This window comes from Pristis pectinata, chromosome 8 (assembly GCF_009764475.1).
Source record: "Pristis pectinata isolate sPriPec2 chromosome 8, sPriPec2.1.pri, whole genome shotgun sequence".
NCBI lineage: Eukaryota > Metazoa > Chordata > Chondrichthyes > Rhinopristiformes > Pristidae > Pristis > Pristis pectinata.
The window spans coordinates 7,967,787-7,988,163 of NC_067412.1; the positions used below are offsets into that span (position 1 = coordinate 7,967,787).

General features: G+C 43.0%; 1 protein-coding gene, 1 long non-coding RNA gene and 2 other non-coding genes across 5 annotated transcripts in view; 1 reads left to right on the forward strand and 3 right to left on the reverse strand.

Moving 5' to 3' along the window:
- Positions 1-2,158: 2,158 nt before the first annotated feature.
- LOC127573598 (uncharacterized) lies at positions 2,159-6,960 on the reverse strand. Of its 2 annotated transcripts, none has more exons than XR_007956787.1 (5): positions 6,857-6,960; positions 3,963-4,098; positions 3,535-3,590; positions 2,537-2,599; positions 2,159-2,282 (listed from the first exon to the last, which is right to left on the reverse strand). It is a non-coding gene; the product is annotated as an uncharacterized LOC127573598 (long non-coding RNA). The 2 variants fall into 2 exon arrangements; XR_007956786.1 differs by lacking the exon at positions 6,857-6,960 and adding an exon at positions 6,161-6,199.
- LOC127573963 (small nucleolar RNA SNORD60) lies at positions 2,350-2,431 on the reverse strand. Its single transcript, XR_007956849.1, has one exon. It is a non-coding gene; the product is annotated as a small nucleolar RNA SNORD60 (small nucleolar RNA).
- LOC127573964 (small nucleolar RNA SNORD60) lies at positions 3,656-3,743 on the reverse strand. Its single transcript, XR_007956850.1, has one exon. It is a non-coding gene; the product is annotated as a small nucleolar RNA SNORD60 (small nucleolar RNA).
- Positions 6,961-7,180: 220 nt separating the features above from the next.
- traf7 (TNF receptor-associated factor 7) overlaps positions 7,181-20,377 on the forward strand; it is a 72,575-nt gene continuing 59,378 nt past the window's right edge. Inside the window, exon 1 of the mRNA XM_052021604.1 lies at positions 7,181-7,293. The gene's annotated coding sequence lies outside the window, so the exon portion shown is untranslated. The remainder of the gene's footprint in view (positions 7,294-20,377) is intronic.

The following is a 20,377-nucleotide window of genomic DNA, read 5'->3' on the forward strand; positions in this document are numbered from 1 at the left end:
TCACAAGGATAAAGGTGCAAGCTCATGTTATAGGAGACTGGCCCAGGTTAGCTGCACAATAGGAGAAGAGTGAGCATTAAATGGGTCATTACAAGCACACTGCAGATCAAGTGCCAGGGTCTCAACTTAGTTAAGAGATGAAGGCAGCAAAAAGACAGCTGTCAAATTTACCAATGACAAGATAGGTAGGAAGGCAAGTTGTAAAACAAAGGGATAGGTAGTTGACTGGGCATTGTGGGGAAAAGTTGTCCATTCAGTAGGAAAAATAAAGCACCTAAATGGTGATAAAGCCAAGGGATCCAGGTATCCCTGTGCACAATTCACAGGGTAGTATGTTAGCTTCCCCAAATACTTAACTGTACCTAGACATTGCTGATTGCTAGGGGAAATGAATAGAGGAGGAAAAACTTATACTTGTTGTATTAAGCACTGGAATACTGTACAGTATTCTCAAGGTGAATGTTAATGCATTGACAGCAGTCCACTAGATTAATATTTACAAGGATCAGGTTCCATGAGAAAAGTTTGGACAGGATAGACTTCCATCTACTGGTAGTTTGGTGGAGGCAAACTTGCTTGAAATAGGAATGCTTGGTTGAATGATAAGGAAATTGGGAAGGATGGTTACCCATTTGGGAACTCTTCCTTAAAAAGGTAATAAAAGCAAAACTTGAATATTAAAACAGGTCATTATTAGAAAGAAAAACTACAGCACAATTCAGGCCCTTCAGCCCACAAAGCTGTGCTAAACATGTCCCTACCCTAGAAATTACTAGGCTTACCCATACCCCTCTATTTTACTCAGCTCCATGTACCTATCCAAAAGTCTCTTAAAAGACCCTATTGTATCCACCTCCACCACCACTGCTGGCAGCCCATTCCACACTCACCACTGAGTAAAAACTTACCCCTGACATCTCCCCTATACCTACTCTCCAGCACCTTAAACCTATGTCCTCTTGTGGCAACCATTTCAGCCCTGGGGAAAAGCCTCTACCTGATCAATACCTCTCATCTTATACACCTCTATCAGGTCCCCCCTCATCCTCCATCACTCCAAGCAGAAAAGGCTGAGTTCCCTCAACCTACTTTCATAAGGCATTATCCTTGATAATTTGGTGGGGTGGGGAGATTCAAGGAAGGTTACAAGTAGACAGGAATCCAATTGGCTGTAATCAGATCAGCTATTACTTTAATAGGCAGAGCAGGCTTGAGTAGCCTACTCCTGCTCTTAATTCTACATATCCTTTTATTAGGAATTAAATATTCACTGGTTTCATGGGATCTGGGACAGTAAGAAATTGCCTTTGGACTTGTATTGTCAGATTGAAGGGATGATGAAAATTCTTATGGACTTGATGGAATATGGGAATACTTCCCTGGGCTGGGTCTCTAGAACTAGGATCAGTCTCAAGTTGATGACCTCTTTTACCCAAAGTTTTTGGAATTCCATTGAGGTTGTGTTAGCTCAGCTGCCAAGTACATTCAAGATATCAGTAAATTTAGAAGGAATCCAGCAAGACTCAAGTTACTGCAAGAAAGCATCATTGGTAGATTAGATGAATTATGGTGGAGCCAACACAGGATGTTGAATAGTTTAATTTTTGCATGCATTCTTAGTGGACTGCTGTTGGCAAGTCTGCCTGAAGCTAATCATTGATTTTTTTAAAAAGGAAAATATTGCTATAAGGCTGAGGGGAACAAAGGTCAGACTACAGATACCATCTAGAACAGATTTTTCACTCAATTATTCCATCAGTGGTTACAGAAACCAAGACCAACCTTTGCACCAAACTTACTGTCTGCACCAGAGTCCATGTCTGAGGGTAATAGCAAAAAGCAGTGTGCTCAAGGTGAATGCAAATTATGCCATCCTCTTGTTTCTGTAGGGAGTTTCCTTGCATAAATCTCAATAGATCACCTAGTCATTGAACTAATGCTTTCAGATGTTACTATGGCCACTGAATGCAAGTCAGAAGATAGTTGAAGCCTTGAAAGGACAACATTTGTTTTTGCTTCTACAGGAGTTCTGAAATGTTTGACATAGTACCAGCCAAAAGCAGCTGTATACTTAAAAACCAAACCAATTCAATCAGCTGAAGTTCAGCAAATCTAGCCTGATAGAACCAGGACTAAAATCCATACACAAGGACAAATATTAAATAGCAAATTCTTTATTAAGGCAGAGTACAAAAAATACACCTTGAACACATTTTAGTACAAGCAGCAAGTCCAACTTCTGCTGTACCAAGTTTCAGAAGTCACCCAGCTAAATCTCCATCCTGCAACAGTAAAAGCATCAGGTCAGTGCCATCACATTTCCAATTCCAACAGTTGATACACATGCAAGAGCCTCAGCCAGGTAATGTAATCAAGCATTGCTAATGCAATACTCATTCGAGGTGTCAGAATTAAAGATTCATCACGGGCTCAGGAATTGTGCAAAAATAGCCTGAAAATACATTCTTTATACGCCACAATGATTAAAATGGTTAATCAAATCTGCAATTTCCTGAACTAATGCAGAGCAACTCACCTCAAGCTCCCAGGTCCAGCAGATGAGTCCTCTACAAGAATCCAGCCTGGAACTACATTGGATCTAAAATAATTCACAAAATGATCAGTATACTAATGACTAGTCATTCTGAAGTTATGCTCAAATACAAGCTAGGTTAAAAATATTCTGAGATCAAGGGACAACTTCAAACAGTACCCAGTTCAGGTACTGACAGCCTATTTAATCAATTTATGCCCAAGTATTATTTCAAATGCAAACTACTTAACATTAAGAGTGAACCAGTCAAGTATGCATATCAAACATGGTGAGCAAACATGCACTTCATTACTTCTCCCTCAATTAACAGCAGGACTTTCAAAGAAAGCTACCTGATGTACTTAACAAATCAGGCAATATATTCAGTTACAACCACAAGTAAAAAAAATGCTGGAGATAGATCAGGAGCATCTGTGGAGACAAACAGTTGACAATACAGGCTGATCTTTCACCCCATCCATAGATGCTGCCTGAAAGCATTTCTAATGAAGGGTCCCAGACCTGAAATATTGAATTACTTCATTTTCACAGATGCTGTCTGACCTGTTGCATGTTTGACATTTTTAAATTTCAGATTACCAGCATCTGCAAATTTATAATATACCTATTATTAATACTTTAACAGTTTTAGTCATTAGTAGCTTAACTGTTGAAATAAAATCAAATGTGGCACCATTCAGGAAAAGGTACTTGCATTTGAAATTACTCTGCAGAGGTCAAGTAATTCCACTGCATTTAAAATTAAGTGCCTCAAACATAATTAAGCATCACTTCACAATACCTTCATTGGGGATGCCTGAAATAGGGGCAGATTCAACATTACTAGAATTTAAGTTTTACTAGTTTCAAACTCCAGGCATCTTGCATTGTACAGTGGCATCCTGAGATGCTGCAAACCAGTATTTCATATTCAACAGGTGGCATTTCTGGAACAAGGCCTTTGCCATTGAACTGATTCACAGATTGCTCTACTCACTTACCAGTTTATATCAAATGGTTGCTCACATGGTGACTGGTCTCACCATCAATTACGAACCTGAAATTACACACAGTGTAAGCAGCAGTGGACCCAGGCATCATCAGATCACCCAATTTAAAATAGAGCCTCAGCCACAAGTGTGTAATCAAGTATTGCTAAATGCAACACATTCAGTGGAGATGTCAGAAGTAAAAAGATTCATCATAGGCTCAATATTTGTAATAGACAAGTTTCTCACTGATTATCCAGATCAAATTAAATCTGAGTTTGTGTACTTGTCTTGCATAATTCAGGGACAATCCAAAAGTGTACAAAACTATAGCTGGCATACAAGCAGACTTTGGTAAGACTAGTTCCTTTGACTCTTGCAGTACACTATATAAACACATTGCCCAAAACTATCTTCCAATGTGAATTAAAGTAACTTACTGAATAATTGGAGGGAATCAGGCACCTACTCTCCCAAGACTCCAGGCATGTTGATTAGGCCAATTTGCAGGTATGTAATACAATCTTCCAGCCCATCTCTGCAAAGTCGTGATAAATACTGCCATTTTAAGGACACCTGGAATAAAAAATGTTTAAATGAACCCATTTACACCTTTGTTCAAGAAAATAGGCCACACATTTCCTAGGGATACACAGCCTCATTCCTGTTCTAACTTTTTTTTAAAAATACAGATAAATTGCCAAGTGACATGCTGTTTTATGTTAAAGATTTGACCATCAGATGGCAGCACAGCCTAACAAATTTAGTTTGAGCCATGCTGACACCCAGTGGCCAAGTTCAAAAGTCACCAAAAGACAAATAGGATTGTACAGCACAAAGAGGCCCTTTCGGACCATCTCATCTATGCTGTCCATTTAGACTAATCCTACTTGCTCACATTTGGCCTATATTCCACTACACCTTTCCTACCAAAGTACAGCCCAAATGCCTTGTGAATGTTCTAACTGTATCTGCCTCTAGCAGCTTGTTCAACCAGACTGTTGGGGGGGGGGGGGGGAAGAGGGTGGAATCTCCTTTAAATTCCTCCCTCACCTTAAACATGTGCCCTGTAGTTTTAGACTACCCCGTCCCGAGGGAAAAAACTGACCATCCATGCCCTGCAATTTTATGAACTTTCAAGATCACATCTTAGCCTCGTGTTCTAGTGAGAATAAACCTAGCCTATCCAATCCCTCCATTCCAAGGAAAAGCCTGGTGAATTTCTGCACTATTGCTAAGAAATCCTTCCTATAGTCAACACTACAATTATCAAGGTAGATTGAAACATCCTTTTGTTAAAAATACAAAACTGCATTGACATTGGCCATATTCAAGGCAACTGTTATACCAGTCAATGATTAATTATAGCTAAGTTGTATACTTCAGTACCTTGATTTTATTGGATCCAATTAACACCAGAGCATTGCACAATAGCATAGTAGTTAGTGCAATGCTATTAGTGCCAGCAATCTGGATTCAATTCCTGCTGCTGGCTGCAAGGAGTTTGTACATTCTCCCCATGTCTGCATAGTTTCCTCCACATGCTCCAGTTTCCTCCCACATTCCAAAGACATAAGGTTAGGAGCTGTGGGCATGCTATGTTGGTGCCAGAAGAGTGGTGACACTTGCAGGCTGCCCCCAGCACATTCTTAGCAATGCAAAAAGACATTTCACTGTGTTTTGATGTACACATGACAAATAAATATCTAAAATCTACCATGGAGCAGATAGAATAAGCAATTCCAATCAGATCAAAGCTCTGCAGCCATTTTATCCAGCTGCAAATGGTGATGGGTAATTAAACTGTTAGCAGAACAAGGAAGTCTAAAAACCAATTGCATTCACTAGAACACTGCAATGTGTCACAATGCAGTAGCATTTGCAAACTGATTCAGACTGAAGAGCTCAGGCATCCTAGCAGAGAGCCATCCTCAATTCAATTAACTCCACACAAAGGACAAAAAGACAGGATACAAAGGCCAAGGTACTAAGTTGTGTTGAAGATCTGTACTCCACTGCCCCATTCCAGTGGGGACAATGGCATTTAGCCATGCTGCATGCAGCAAGACAGCATTCAAGCATGGGTAAATAAATGGAAAATGCAAGAGACAGATTTATAAAGCAGTAACAATCTAACCACCCAACCCAGCAAATAGCACTAGCATTGATACAATCCTGACCAAAGTGACAAATCTAGGGCTAATGAAAGAAGCCACATGGCATCAGTCTAACAGGGCAGGTCCAAGCTCCAGCAATGGGCTCTGGAGGGAAGAACATTCTTCAAAGAATTAAATAAAGATAAATTTTGATATTCAGTGACAAGTGATTCACTGAATACCAAAGCCTTTCCATCAACTGCTTGTGACTAGCATGCCCTCCACTTGTCTGGACACATGAACCTTCATGAAATCATCCAGGGCAAAACATCCTGCTTCCAAGTCACATCACAATATTCCTTCACCACTAGATCTAAACCCAGGAACTCTACTCATTAACAATAGTAGATCTTCAGGACTGCAGCAATTCAAAATGCATCTGTACTATACTGTTCTTACTAGTGACTACATCCTACATTTTACAAAAATTGTTAAATTTCTGCATTTATTTCACACCAGAGTTGAAAATAAGCTTCAATTACCAATAGATGTGACCAGGAATGTTGCCAAGAATGGAAGGCTGTAGTTATAAGGAGATATTGGTTAGGCTGGGTTTCTGCCCATAGGAGGCTCAAGAGCGAAGTTCATAAAATTACAAGTGGTAGGATAAGCAGTCTTTTTCTAGAGGGGCACAGGTTTAAAGAAAGGGGCAAAAGTTAAAGGAGATCTGAGGGCAAATTCCCCCCCCCCCCCAAGAGGGTGGTGAATATCTGGAACAACCTGCAAGAGACGGCAGAGGCAGAAACAATTACCTTTTAAAGGGCATTTGAGCAGATGTAAGAAGGGAGAAGAGGGAGACAAGCCTAATGTAGGCAAATTAAATTAGTGTGGACAATTAGGGGACTAAAAGGGCCAGATCCTAGTCTACAGATCCAGGGCTAATGGAAGGAGACACGTAGCGTCAGCCTGCAACAGGGCAGGTCCCAGATCCTGCAGTGGGCTCTGGAGGGAAGAACTTTCACCAAAGAATTAAATAATAAAAACAGGTCAGATCACTGATTTCCAACCACGCACCGAACCTCATTGCTAGAGACTGGAAGTAAAGTGACCAAACTCAAACCTTCAGCCTAACTCTTCCCAAAGGTATTTATACCACGATATTGCACCATTTTTTACCAATTTATAAACTTTTAACGGTATTTTTGATCGTCTTTAACCCCCCCACCCATTCAACGAACCTCTCTCCTCAACGTCGACCGCCAAAAGGACAGGCGGCCTTCCTTGCGGGGTAATGTACCGCCGCCGCCTGTCAATCTCCGCATCTCCTGCGTGGCTATTGGAAGGAGCTGTGACTGACGTCCACAGTAGCCAATAGTCTTCAGAGTCCCGCAATAGTCCGACTCAGTTCGATCCAATCGACCGCGGAAAGGGGCGGTGCTAGGGGCGGCTCCGCCCGGAGGGTGGGACTTGCGGCAGAGTGCATTCTGGGAAGTGTAGTCCATCCAGCCGTTAATGGCGGTTTTGAAAGGGAAGCGCAAACTACAACTCCCAGATTGCACCTCGAGGTCCGCGCATGCGTGGGGCAAACAGTTGGTGGTTTGTTAGCTAGTTCCTTGAAATTTCGGACAGTTGGCGGACGAGGAGGTTTCAAAATGTCAACCGCAGGGATTTGCGGGTAAGAAGATCGTGCAGCAAAGCGTTTACCGTTTAATTCTTCTTCCTCTCACGGGGGCTGTGCAGTCGGGGGGCTGGCGGCCCGCTGCAGTCTGCAGACGCTGGTCTGTCATTGCAGCCGGCCAAAGAGTGTCTGGTCCGGGCAGACCCGGCTGTGGGGCTGGGCAGAGAGAGACAGGCAGAGGGCATTCTCCCTCACCCCCCATCCAGAGGGTCCAGACCCCACAGGGGGTGAGGGGACATCCAGACCCCACTGTCCTGGGGGTGGGTTAGATTCAGACCCCACTGTCCTGGGGGTGAGGGGAGATCCAGACCCCACTGTCCTGGGGGTGAGGGGAGATCCAGACCCCACTGTCCTGGGGGTGGGAGAAGATCCAGACCCCACTGTCCTGGGGGTGGGAGAAGATCCAGACCCCACTGTCCTGGGGGTGAGGGGAGATCCGGACCCCACTGTCCTGGGGGTGGGGGAAGATCCAGACCCCACTGTCCTGGGGGTGGGGGAAGATCCAGACCCCACTGTCCTGGGGGTGGGGATAGATCCAGACCCCACTGTCCTGGGGGTGAGGGGAGATCCAGACCCCACTGTCCTGGGGGTGAGGGGAGATCCGGACCCCACTGTCCTGGGGGTGGGGGAAGATCCAGACCCCACTGTCCTGGGGGTGGGGGAAGATCCAGACCCCACTGTCCTTGGGGTGGGGGTAGATCCAGATCCCACTGTTCTGGGGGTGGGGGTAGATCCAGACCCCACAGGGAGTGAGGGGACATCCAGACCGCACTGTCCTGGGGGTGAAGGAACATCCAGACCCCACTGTCCTGGGGCTGGGAGAAGATCCAGACCCCATTGTCCTGGGGGTGAGGGAAGGTCCAGACCCCACTGTCCTGAGGGTGAAGGAAGATCCAAACCCCACTATCCTGGGGATGGGGGAAGATCCAGACCCCACAGTTCTGGGGGTGAGGGAAGGTCCAGACCCCACTGTCCTGGGGCTGGGAGAAGATCCAGACCCCACTGTCCTGGGGCTGGGAGAAGATCCAGACCCCACTGTCCTGGGGCTGGGAGAAGATCCAGACCCCACTGTCCTGGGGCTGGGAGAAGATCCAGACCCCACTGTCCTGGGGCTGGGAGAAGATCCAGACCCCACTGTCCTGGGGCTGGGAGAAGATCCAGACCCCACTGTCCTGGGGCTGGGAGAAGATCCAGACCCCACTGTCCTGGGGCTGGGAGAAGATCCAGACCCCACTGTCCTGGGGCTGGGAGAAGATCCAGACCCCACTGTCCTGGGGCTGGGAGAAGATCCAGACCCCACTGTCCTGGGGCTGGGAGAAGATCCAGACCCCACTGTCCTGGGGCTGGGAGAAGATCCAGACCCCACTGTCCTGGGGCTGGGAGAAGATCCAGACCCCACTGTCCTGGGGCTGGGAGAAGGTCCAGACCCCACTGTCCTGGGGCTGGGAGAAGGTCCAGACCCCACTGTCCTGGGGCTGGGAGAAGGTCCAGACCCCACTATCCTGGGGCTGGGAGAAGATCCAGACCCCACTGTCCTGGGGCTGGGAGAAGATCCAGACCCCACTGTCCTTGGGGTGGGAGAAGATCCAGACCCCACTGTCCTTGGGGTGGGAGAAGATCCAGACCCCACTGTCCTGGGGCTGGGAGATCCAGACCCCACTGTCCTGGGGGTGAGGGAAGGTCCAGACCCCACTGTCCTGGGGCTGGGAGAAGGTCCAGACCCCACTGTCCTGGGGCTGGGAGAAGATCCAGACCCCACTGTCCTGGGGCTGGGAGAAGATCCAGACCCCACTGTCCTGGGGCTGGGAGAAGATCCAGACCCCACTGTCCTGGGGCTGGGAGAAGATCCAGACCCCACTGTCCTGGGGCTGGGAGAAGATCCAGACCCCACTGTCCTGGGGCTGGGAGAAGATCCAGACCCCACTGTCCTGGGGCTGGGAGAAGATCCAGACCCCACTGTCCTGGGGGTGAGGGAAGGTCCAGACCCCACTGTCCTGGGGGTGAGGGAAGGTCCAGACCCCACTGTCCTGGGGGTGAGGGAAGGTCCAGACCCCACTGTCCTGGGGGTGGGAGAAGGTCCAGACCCCACTGTCCTTGGGGTGGGAGAAGATCCAGACCCCACTGTCTTCCCCTTTACCTCTATTCACTCGTCTCCCTCTTCCCCATTCCCACTTCTCTTTCTTCCTCCTCCCATTCTACACTCCTTTACCCCATTTTTCCCTCTCTTCTTCCCCTTTTCTTCCCCGTTCTTCCTTCCCTCTTCCCCATTCTTCTCTCCTTTCCCCCCATTCTTCCCCCTCTTCCTCTATCTGCTCCCCTCCAATTCTTCTCTCCCTTCCTCCCCATCCCTCCGACCTTGTCTCCTTTCCTGACTAACTGAGGCCCTGTTTCCCTTGTTGGGATGACATTAAAAATGCCAAGACACTAGCTTGATGAAGAGCAGTAGTTTTCCCAGGTATCCTGGGCAATGCTTGTCACTTACCTGACATTTCCAAAACTGGTTATCTTGATTGCTTTGTGAGAGCGGTTGACTCTCCAACATTACTGCAGGTCCAAAGTATTTCATTGACTATAAACTGAGGAAAAATTAGTGAAAGGTTTTTATATAAATGCATGTCTTTTTTATTATCAAGCCTCACACTCCTTCTCTGAGTTGTTTCTTAAAATGTTCTTCTTTGACCTAGTTTTTGGTCTCTTGTCTTGATATCTCTTCATGTGTTTAATAAAGCATCCCGGTACATTTTATGGTTACATCTGCTATAGAAAGAAATGTTTTCATAATATTGACAGAGGATATATTTTTATTAAAAGAAAGGTGCAACATACATAAGCTTAGGAAGTGATGTGTGTTAAATAGAGTTTAAATGCTATTAACAGGACTATGAAGCTGAAATATATCATATAATAAGCAAGTGAAACCTGGTTTTTCTGCACAATTTAAAATAAAATGTAAGTTGCTTCAGCAAATGCTTATAAGAATCCCCAAGACAAAGCCTGTGTGGCACTAGATGATGTATTTCCCTCAACTTGGTGAACTAAATACAGTAGGGAAATGCCAGGAGACCCAGCTGCTTTTGGCACTTAGTAAATCAATCAATCTTTAAAGGTATAAAAGGATACAGACCTAATGCAGACAAACGGGGTTAAGTGCAGATGGGAAGAAAGGTTGGCGCGGACCTGGTGGGCCAAAAGGCCAAGGTGCTTTACAAATCTATAGGCACATAGATTTCACTCTCCTTTATAACTCAATAACCTGATCAGGTGAAGTTTAAACTGGAGATATTGAATGCTAGTTCAGATGAAGAAATTTGCTTTGTGAGGTTAGCTTTGTAAATTAGCTGTTGGGTAGGAATTTCATCTTTTCCCATAGACTTTATTTGAAAGGTTGAAAGGAAAAGCTGTAATATTAACATATTTTGTGATTTTAATAATATAAAATCTTCATCAATGTACCTAAGATTACAGGAATTACACTGTAGTGAGCCCTAATTAATCCAGCAAGGTAAACTCTAATGTGTGCAAGAGCAGTTGATTAGCATTTCAAAATGTGTTAGGCAGGTTCAGGAGCCTTGGGCAATCTGTTAAATAGACTATTAAACCACAAAAAGCCAGCACAAGTGGCAGGAGCAATTTCTGTCCAGGCTTTGCAACAAGTTGTCAGAATTTTTAAAGTAGCCTACTGTCTTTCTGTTAAATTGTATATAATAGTTTGCTAGAGAAATAAAAGATTGCAGATGCTGGAATCTAGATGAAAAACACGATGATGCTGGAGGAACTCAGCAGGCCAGGCAGCATCCGTGGAGAAAAGCAGGCGGTCAACGTTTCAGGTCAGGACCTTGCTTTTCTCCACAGATGCTGCCTGGCCTGCTGAGTTCCTCCAGCATCATCGTGTTTTTCATCTATAATAGTTTGCTACTGTATTGCTGATAGGTTAGTTTGAAAAAGAACATTAATTATAATCAGTAAACCTCTTGAAATCTTTCAGTAGGAGCTTATGAAAGTTACACCTTAATATGTATTATCACATGCTGACTTTATTATATACTATTGCCACAGCTTCTAGTATCAGAAAATACCATTGATAGTTCAAAAAAATTTAAGTCTTGCCAATCTTCTGTTGCCCATCTGTTCATTTTCTGAAGGTTCTCTTTAATGCCTTACCCAGGTGCTTGTTATTCATGTATTAGCCTTGTCAGTGAACCTTAGCAGGCTATTTGACCCAGAAACATCAGACTGAGCATTCTTCTGTCTATTGTGTGCTCTGTGAGCATAGATCCTATGAGTGTGAACTATGTCTGCAATTTTTCCATTGCTAACCCAAGAGTCTCAAGAATCCCTGGAATTTTCTATCCCAGACAGCTTTGGATAATTGGTCCATGAATTTATTCAACGTGGAGTGATAGATTCTTGATCTTTGATGGAGAAGTTCAGCCCCTTAAATAATTCACAGAACTACATCTGCAGCATGGAAGGAGGCCATTTGGCCCATTGAGCCCATGTGGTTATATGCAGGAACAATCCAGGTGGTTTCACTCCCCTGCCTTCACACGATAGACTTGCAGTTGTTTTTTTCTTTTCAAGTTCTAATCCAGTCTCATTTTGAACAGCATGATTAAATATTCCTCCATCCCTACCTCAAATGCTGGCAGTGCATCTGCATTCCCAACTACTCAGTGAGTTTTTAAATGAAACCTCTTCCTTGGTACCATGGTTGGTTGTTTTGGCAGTTTCCTTCATTCTGTGGTTCTTGACTTTGCTTCCAATGGGAACAGTGTCTCTAGAACTTTGACTAGATCTCTCGTTTTTTTTTAAATACCTCTGTCAGACCCATTATTGAATGACAAATTTAGTATAACTGGCAAATAAGCAAGAGGGGAAATGAAGTGAGATTAATTCACTGAGGGCTAGTGTTTGTCATATTGCTCATTATATTGTGGTAAATTTATTTACAATTCCATAACTCTTACAGTGATTTATCCTTTGTGCTTGATGTAATGATGTTTTGGCTTGCAGTCTTTCAAGCTACCTTTTTCCACACACACACACACACACACACAGACACACACACAGACACACACACACTAGGATGCTGAGTTAAGTGAGATTCCACAATACAATTGTTAAAATAGATCTACTTTGATTCGATGATCCAGCCCCTCGAGTTTTTCCCAGTGATTAGAAACAAAATGGTGCAAATTCTTAGTCTCTCTTTTCTGCAGGCTACAAACTGGAGATTTGAACTGCCCACTGATTACAATTAAAATGTATGTTAATGCTTTTCATGTTATGTTAAATAGGACGTGGAATATGTGATTAATTCTTGCAAACATGTACATCTGCAGAACGTGATGCAAAAGTGACTTATTTGAGAAGCTGGCAATAGTAGTGTCTGAAACTAGAGATCAAATTTTTTTTAAATATCTAATTTTCCCTTATGCGGTTCGTATTGAAATGAAGTGTGCACATGAACAATATCACTGTTTCTCCTGGTGGTTATAAAGCTTTATGCTCCAGCAAGCCCATTTAAGCCCAGATGCAGACATCTCTTCTCTGCCACAAATGAACATAGAACAATACAGCACAGGAACAGGCCTTTCGGCCCACCATGTCTGTGCCGACCATGATGCCAATCTAAACCAAACCTATCTGCCTGCACATGATCTATATCCCTCCATTCCCTGCATGTTCATGTACCTATCTAAATGCCTCTTAAACATTGCTATCATATCTGCCTCCACCGCCTCCCCTGGCAGTGCCTTCCAGGCACCTAGCACTCTGTGTAAAAAAAACTTGCCTCACAAATCTTCTTTAAACTTTCCCCCTCTCACCTTAAACCTATGCCCTCTAGTATTTGACATTTCCACCCTGGGAGAAAGACTCTGACCACCTACCCTATCTATGCCTCTCATAATTTTATATACTTCTATCAGGTCGTCTCCCCGCGCTCCCCCCCCCCCCCCCCCCCCCACCCCCAGCCTCTGAGAGAAGGTCTACTCCCTGTGAGTAGGAATTACAAGAATGGGTAGGCAGGTTATGCCTGGCTTGTACTTTCACTTCTTGTACACAGGTAGCCACAACATTTTCTCCACGGATGCTGCCTGGCCTGCTGAGTTCCTCCAGCATCATAGTGTTTTTCATCTAGATTCTAGCATCTGCAGTCCTTTATTTCTCTATTGAAGGCTGCTCACAAGTTATGTACTTCCAAACCCTGACAATTCCCACCCACCACTTCTGCTTGTGGCTCTAACTTGACCCAAAGTGTCTTGCCTTTGTCTTGCAAGGTGGTGCTTCCAAGTTCCTCACAATGCCTTGGTCACTGGAGCAACAGCACCTGCTTCTGCATGCTGTTCCCTCATCCCTACCTTGCATCACGCTGATCACTTGTGTGAGACCACAGGACTTGTGCTCCCTGCATCACATTGTATTGCTTGGTTTGTTTTGTGTGCACATATCCTTAATCCCATGGTTATTCACCACCCTGAAGTATGTGACATTGTGGCACATCAGTTAGCATCACTGCTAATGTCACTTGTTTGATCCTGACCTCCAGTGCGTGAAGTTTGCACACTCTCTCCGTGACCACATTGGATTTTCACTGGGTGTTCCAGTTCCCTGTCACATTCCAAAGAAGGTGGCAAAGTGGCACAGCTAGGAGAGCTGTTGCCTCTTAGCTCCAGTGACACAGGTTCAATTCCGACCTCGGGTGCTGTCTGCCTGGAGCTTGCAGGCTCTCCCTGTAACTTTGTGGGTTTTCTCCAAGTGCTCCAGTTTGCTCCCACATACCAAAGACATGCTGGCTGCTAAGTAAATTGATGACTGTAAAATGCCCCAAGTGTGCAGGTGAATGGTAGAATCTGGAGAGAATAGAGAGGGATAGGGGTGCTTGATGGTTGGCATGAACATGCTAGGTCAAAGGGTCTGTTTCCACGCTGTATGCCCTCATGACATGCATCTGGCTACTGTAAATTACCACTTAAGTACCTGGCAAAGAGTCAAAGGAGAGTTGATGGGCATGTGAAAGAGATTAAGTCGCCTGACTGCAAGGAAATAGGATGGGAGAATGGGATTGCTCTACAGGGCACCAGCACAGACTCTAGGGGCTGAATAGCAACTTTCTGTGTCATAATAAGTAAGTAAGTAAGTGAACTCCCATGTGATTTTTCATCTTGCAGCTATAAAACTTGACAATATTAAAAAAAATGCTGAGGAACTGCATGCAATCCATAACTTCTGACAGCTGCTTCACAATATTGTTTTGCCAATATTTATCTCCACATCCAAGTTGTTTGCAAAATAAACTGTTTCATCGTTGTCTGGTCTGTGGGAGCTCACTGAACATTGGCTACTCTGATTCCAACGTGGAAACACTGGAATAGCACTCCATTGAATGTAAAGCACTTTATACATTCTAAAGCTATGAAAGGTGATGAGGAATAGTGAATTCTTTTTCTTCGAGTTGGGAATTTCACCTAAATAAGTCATCCTTAATTCCAAAGGAAAGCCTAAGTGGGGGAGAAGGTGACTGTTAAGCATTGTCTTGTTTTCATTGTTGCTTTATTTGAGAGTAAAATCTTTTGCTGGATGCCAAATAATATTTGCAGTCATAATCGGGGGTATTTTGCCTGTGGAATGCTTTAAATTCTGTGCTTCTGATTACACAATAAAACATTGCATAACTTTGGTGTTGGCAATATGTTTTTTTAATGTTTGCTCAAATATTGCAACTAATTTCTCTTCCCCTCTGCCCTACAATTGTAAATTCACGTGGAATGATATTTCTCTTTAGGACATATTGTAACATATCTCTATAGTTTGTTAACACACACAAGATGGTGGAGGAACTCAGCGGGTCAGGCAGCATCTATGGAGGGAAATGAACAGTCGACGTTTTGGGCTGAGATCCGTCATCAGGACTGGAAAGAAGGAGGGCAGAAGCCAGAATAAAAGGGTGTGGGGAGGGGGGAGGAGCACAGGTATTGGGTGAATCCAGGTGAGAGGGGAAAGGTAGGTAAGTGGGGGAGGGGGAAGTGGGAGGCAATAGGTGGAGGAGGCAAAAGGCTGAAGAAGATGGAATCTGATGGGAGGGAACAGTGGACCATGGAATGAAGGGAAAGAGGTGGGGAACCAGAGGGAGGAAGGTGTGGGTGGTGGAGGGGAAAGAGAAGGGGTAAAGGGGCCAGAGGGATAAGGGAAAACAAAAAGGAGGGGGGAGGTGGAGTGGTTACTGGAAGTTAGAGAAATCGACGTTGATGCTGTCAGGTTGGAGACTACCAAGACGGAATATGAGGTGCTGTTCCTCCAATCTATATAGTTTGTTATTTACCATTTGCCATTTTTCTGATCCTTCATTTATTCACTAGAATACTTTATAGCCCCAGTCTGTTTAGCTTTTCACTATAATTAAATTGTTCTCAAACTTTGATTCATTCTTTATTATCTCCCTATCAAGAATATTGATAAATTGCAACATTGAACTAGTCATCTTAATTAATTACCATTCAGAACCATCATTACTTTATTAACTTGATAGTTTAATTACTTTTGCACCTATGAGTTCATAATTCCTGTGTAAATTCTTGACCTAATGCTTTCCTAAAGCCCAGCCCTGTAAATTGCACTATATTCCTTTCAGCTACAAATCTTGTTGTGGCTTTAAAAACGTTAAAGGAATTAGTCCAGCACAGTGATTTAAGTTTAATTTTCGAAATGATAACAATACTTGCAAGCTCAGATCTACAAACATTCCTCTTGTGTAGGTACTTTGTGGATTAGAATGTCACAATTAAATGCCAAAGTAACAAGAGCTATTTTTAAAATGTCGATGAGCAATTTGGTGGTAAGTTGCTTTCTCCGAGCTACATTCTCAGAGTCACAGAGAGGTACAGCGTGGAAACAGGCCCTTCGGCCCACTGAGTCCATGCCGACCATCACCTGCCCATTTACACTCATTCTACATTAATCCCACTCTTCTATTCTCCCTACATTCACCTCAACTCCTCCCAGATTCTGCCATTCACCTGCACACTCACAGCCAATTAATCTACCAATCTGCACATCTTTGGGATGTGGAAGGAAACTGGAGCACCTGGAAGAAACCCGTATCTGAGATCACGATTGAACCCAGTCTCTGGCACTGCGAGACAGCGGCTTTACGAGCTGCGCCACTTTTTTTTGCAGGACGAGGATGTCACTGGCAACACTGGCACTTGGTGCTGATGTGTTTTGCATTTCAAACATTCAGCCCAAACAGTGGAATAACTACCATCAAATTACCCATGTTTGGTATAGTTAACTCTCTCGTCTGCTTCCAATATCACCATTGGTGGCTGTTTTAGCTGCCGCTGTCATCTGTGCTCTGAAGTTGCCAGCCTATCCTGAAATGTATTTGAAAGTACAGAATATTAGCACCCATTACTGCACTGCTAAGCTTTAACTGTCGGCTCGGCAGAACTGACTTTTTTTAATAGGCATTTCTCAGGCATTTGTTTGATTATTATTGATTTGAATTTTCAGGAATGCACAAAATTAAAGATCCGGAGGCAGACAACTTATCAATGACAGTATACCATTAAAAGCTTATACTAATTACCTGTCAAAATAAAAGTAAATATGCATAAATCAATGATATAAATCTTTCATGCTTTATATCATTGTGTTACACTAAATTTATAAGAAAAATTGAAAATTGCAGATACTTCCTCTTTGTGGTTGTTGCTACATTTTTAGAGCTTCCATAGCAGATTGGTTGATGAATTCCGGTTATTATTGAAGAGTTCTTTTTATTGGTCTGTGAATGTGAGATTAAATTGACACACTGATGTTTACAATTGCATTTTGAGGTTTATTTCAATGTAACTTTAAAATTGGCTGGAATCGGTAGATGGAACATGCTCCTGACTAATCTGTGCATCAGGAAAGTAACCCACTGTTAGAAAGAGGGTGTAAAATTATGTTTTTTATCATTTTATTTTAGTATTGCCTGTTTTTATCCTTTTACGTTTAAAGTCTCAATTTGAATTTTTAGTTGATAAGTTATCTAAGCTAGTCTACTTTGTCTAAGGTGTATCATTTTATTCTTCATTGATCATGTAACTTAGCCTTCTCTGAGTGATTACATTCATTTCTGCCTGAAGGTTGGAAGAATCTTTATCTTTGCTGTTTCCAAGTTAATCTGATTACATAGAAGCAGATTGCTGCCAGAGGCCCTTTTCGTTTTGAATTATGTGACATATTTTACCACAGCTTGATGCTTTATCAATTGCAATAAAGTCTTATAAAAGTCATTACCTTTTCTGCATGGGCTTCACAAAATTATAATTTTATTGACCTTTTCCTTACACTAGGCAATCTAAATGTTTAAAATGTTGTACTAAAGTGTTTGTGGCATGCAGAGAAATTCATAACTTCAGAGAAAATGCTCCATAAATTTCTAGAATTTTAAAAAATCTTCCTGTTTTTATTAGCCAAATTATTTTTATTGGGTTTAGATACAAGCTCTTGTTATTTAGGCATTTAGCTGTGACATTCTAAAGGATTGTACCTGGAAAGATCTACTCTAGGTTTCTGCTGCCGTATTTTTTGCCATTGTGGTTGTGACCCTTAGTCATTTAGATAAACCTCTCTGCTTCAATGACCTCTCATGGTAAAAAATGATTTGCTTCCACTCCAGTCCTGAAGAGTCTGATGAAGCCAGTGTGGGTTCTGCAGGTTCTGTTGCAGGTGGGTGCTGTGGGAAGTGGTGTGATCCTTCTGTCATTTTCTCCGGGCTTCCACATATTCCTGGCGAAGAAACTCTGGGAAATCAGTGCCACCGTGGATACTTCTTCTCCATTTTAATCAGTCATGGGCAAAGAAATTCGCAGGAGTCAATGAGGGTGTTAATTTTGTTTGTGTTGAGGCAGCGTGGAGAACATACTTGAATCTTCTTCCATCTCCTCCCCAAAACTTTTTCCAGGGTAATGCTGAGGGTTTTGTGGGTCTGGTTTCTGGCATGCAGATAACATAACCTTCCCAGCAGAGTTGTTGGAGTTTAATTAAGACCTCAGTGCTGGGTATGTTGGCCTGGAAAAAGATGATGATGTTGGTTCACTTATCATACCGATAGCTTTGAGAGGATTATTGACAAGTTCTTTCCTGTTGTTACATGCTTAGACCTCAATTTCTTTTTGTCATTTAGTTCTTCTGCTAGTTAAACCTTTTTATTTGTATTCATTGTATTACTTTAATTCTTTTTCAATCTTTTCATTAAATTTCAAATTAATTTCAAATTAATATACATAACATTAGTGATTATACATATAGTGCGAAGAGATCGGGATAACAATAACAGTTAATATATACACTCGCAGGGAGTAAAATATATAATCTGAACCTCCCAATTTCTTACTAAGTAAGCATGATTAAAAAAAGAATTTAATAAGAAATTTAATTAAGTGAAAAGAGAACCCCCAAATTAAAAAAATAATAATAAACAAAAATGAACCAAAAACTTCAAACAAAAAAGCTCGACTGATATTTCTTCGGTTAAAAAAAACATTATTATGTTGTTAGCTCCGCTCCTCTACATTCAAAGTTTATTGAAAGGGATTTGAAAAAGGTCTGCTTATATCATATGGAAATACTGAATAAATGGACTCCAGACTTCCTCAAATTTAAGCGAAGGATCAACAGTACCACTCCTAATTTTTTCTAAGTTTAAACATGTTATAGTTTGAGAATGTATTACTTTAATTCAGCAGGAAGCTTATTCAATAAGTTACAACATTGAATTGCTGCCCTTATCTGGTGGAGTACCAGAGTGTTACATTGTGTTGCTGATTAACCTCAGCCATAAAGTCATACAGCACAGAAACAGGCCCCTTGACCTACCATGTCCATCCCATTTTCCAGAACTTGGCCTGTATTGTTCTATGCCTTGGTTATTTAATTGCTTGTCTAAATACTTAAATGTAGTGAGAATCTCCAGCCAGTGCATTCAGCTTCCAACCATCCTCCAAATCAGCAAATTCTTCCTCAGATCCCCTCTAAGCCTCCCACCCTTTGTCTTAAACCCATGCCCCCTGGTTTTACACACCTCTGCTATGGGGAAAAGTTTCCTTCTATCTATCATATTTATGCCCTTTATAATATCAGGTCTCTCCTCTTCAAGGAAAATAAACCCGTCTATCCAGTCCCCTCATAACTGAGATGATCAATCCCAAGAAATATCCCGGTGAATCTCCTCTGTACCCCCTCCAGTGTAATAATGTCCTTCCTATAATTCTAAACTCCCGTCTTGCTCCAGTTTTTCTTCTGCCACGCCTTGTGTCTTCTGCAAGGTTATACTCCATGGGAGCCACTTCCAAGTCCAAACTATAGTGCTTCTCCAATTCTGACCTCTTGATTAAATTCCAATTTAATTGCCTGAATGACATCTGTGCCTTCAGTTACCAGGCCCTTAAGCTCTGAAGTACCTTCCCTAAACCTCTCCACATTGTTCTCTCTCTTTCTTCCTTCAGCTCTTTTTCTTAAAATCTACCTTTTTGATGCATCTTTTTGTTACTTGTCTTGTCTGATGTGGCTCATTGTCAAATTTTGCTTGATAATACGCCTGTGAAGCACCTTCTGAAGTTTTGCTTTGATAAAGGTGCTATATGAATGAAAGTTGATGTTGATGTGCTGGGTAAGACAGACTTTGGGCTGGAGGAGATAGCAAAGATTTGGAATGGCATGGCCGCAAAGAGCATTTAATCAGAACCAGGTTTATTATCACTGACTTGTAGGTTGTGACATTTGTCGTTTTGCAGCAGCAGTATGGTGCAAAGACATAAAATTACTATAAATTGCAAAATAAATAGTGCAAAAAAAAAGGAATAACGAGGTAGTGTTCATGGGTTCATGGACCGTTGAGAAATCTGATGGTGGAGGGGAAGAATCTGTTCCTAAATCTCTGAGTGTGGGTCTTCGGGCTCCTGTACCTCCTCCTCGATAGTAGTGTCAAGAAGAGGGCATGTCCCGGGTGGTGAGGGTCCTTAGTGATGGATGCCACCACCTTGAGGCACCGCCTCTTGAGGATGTCCTTGATGGCGGGGAGGGTTGTGCC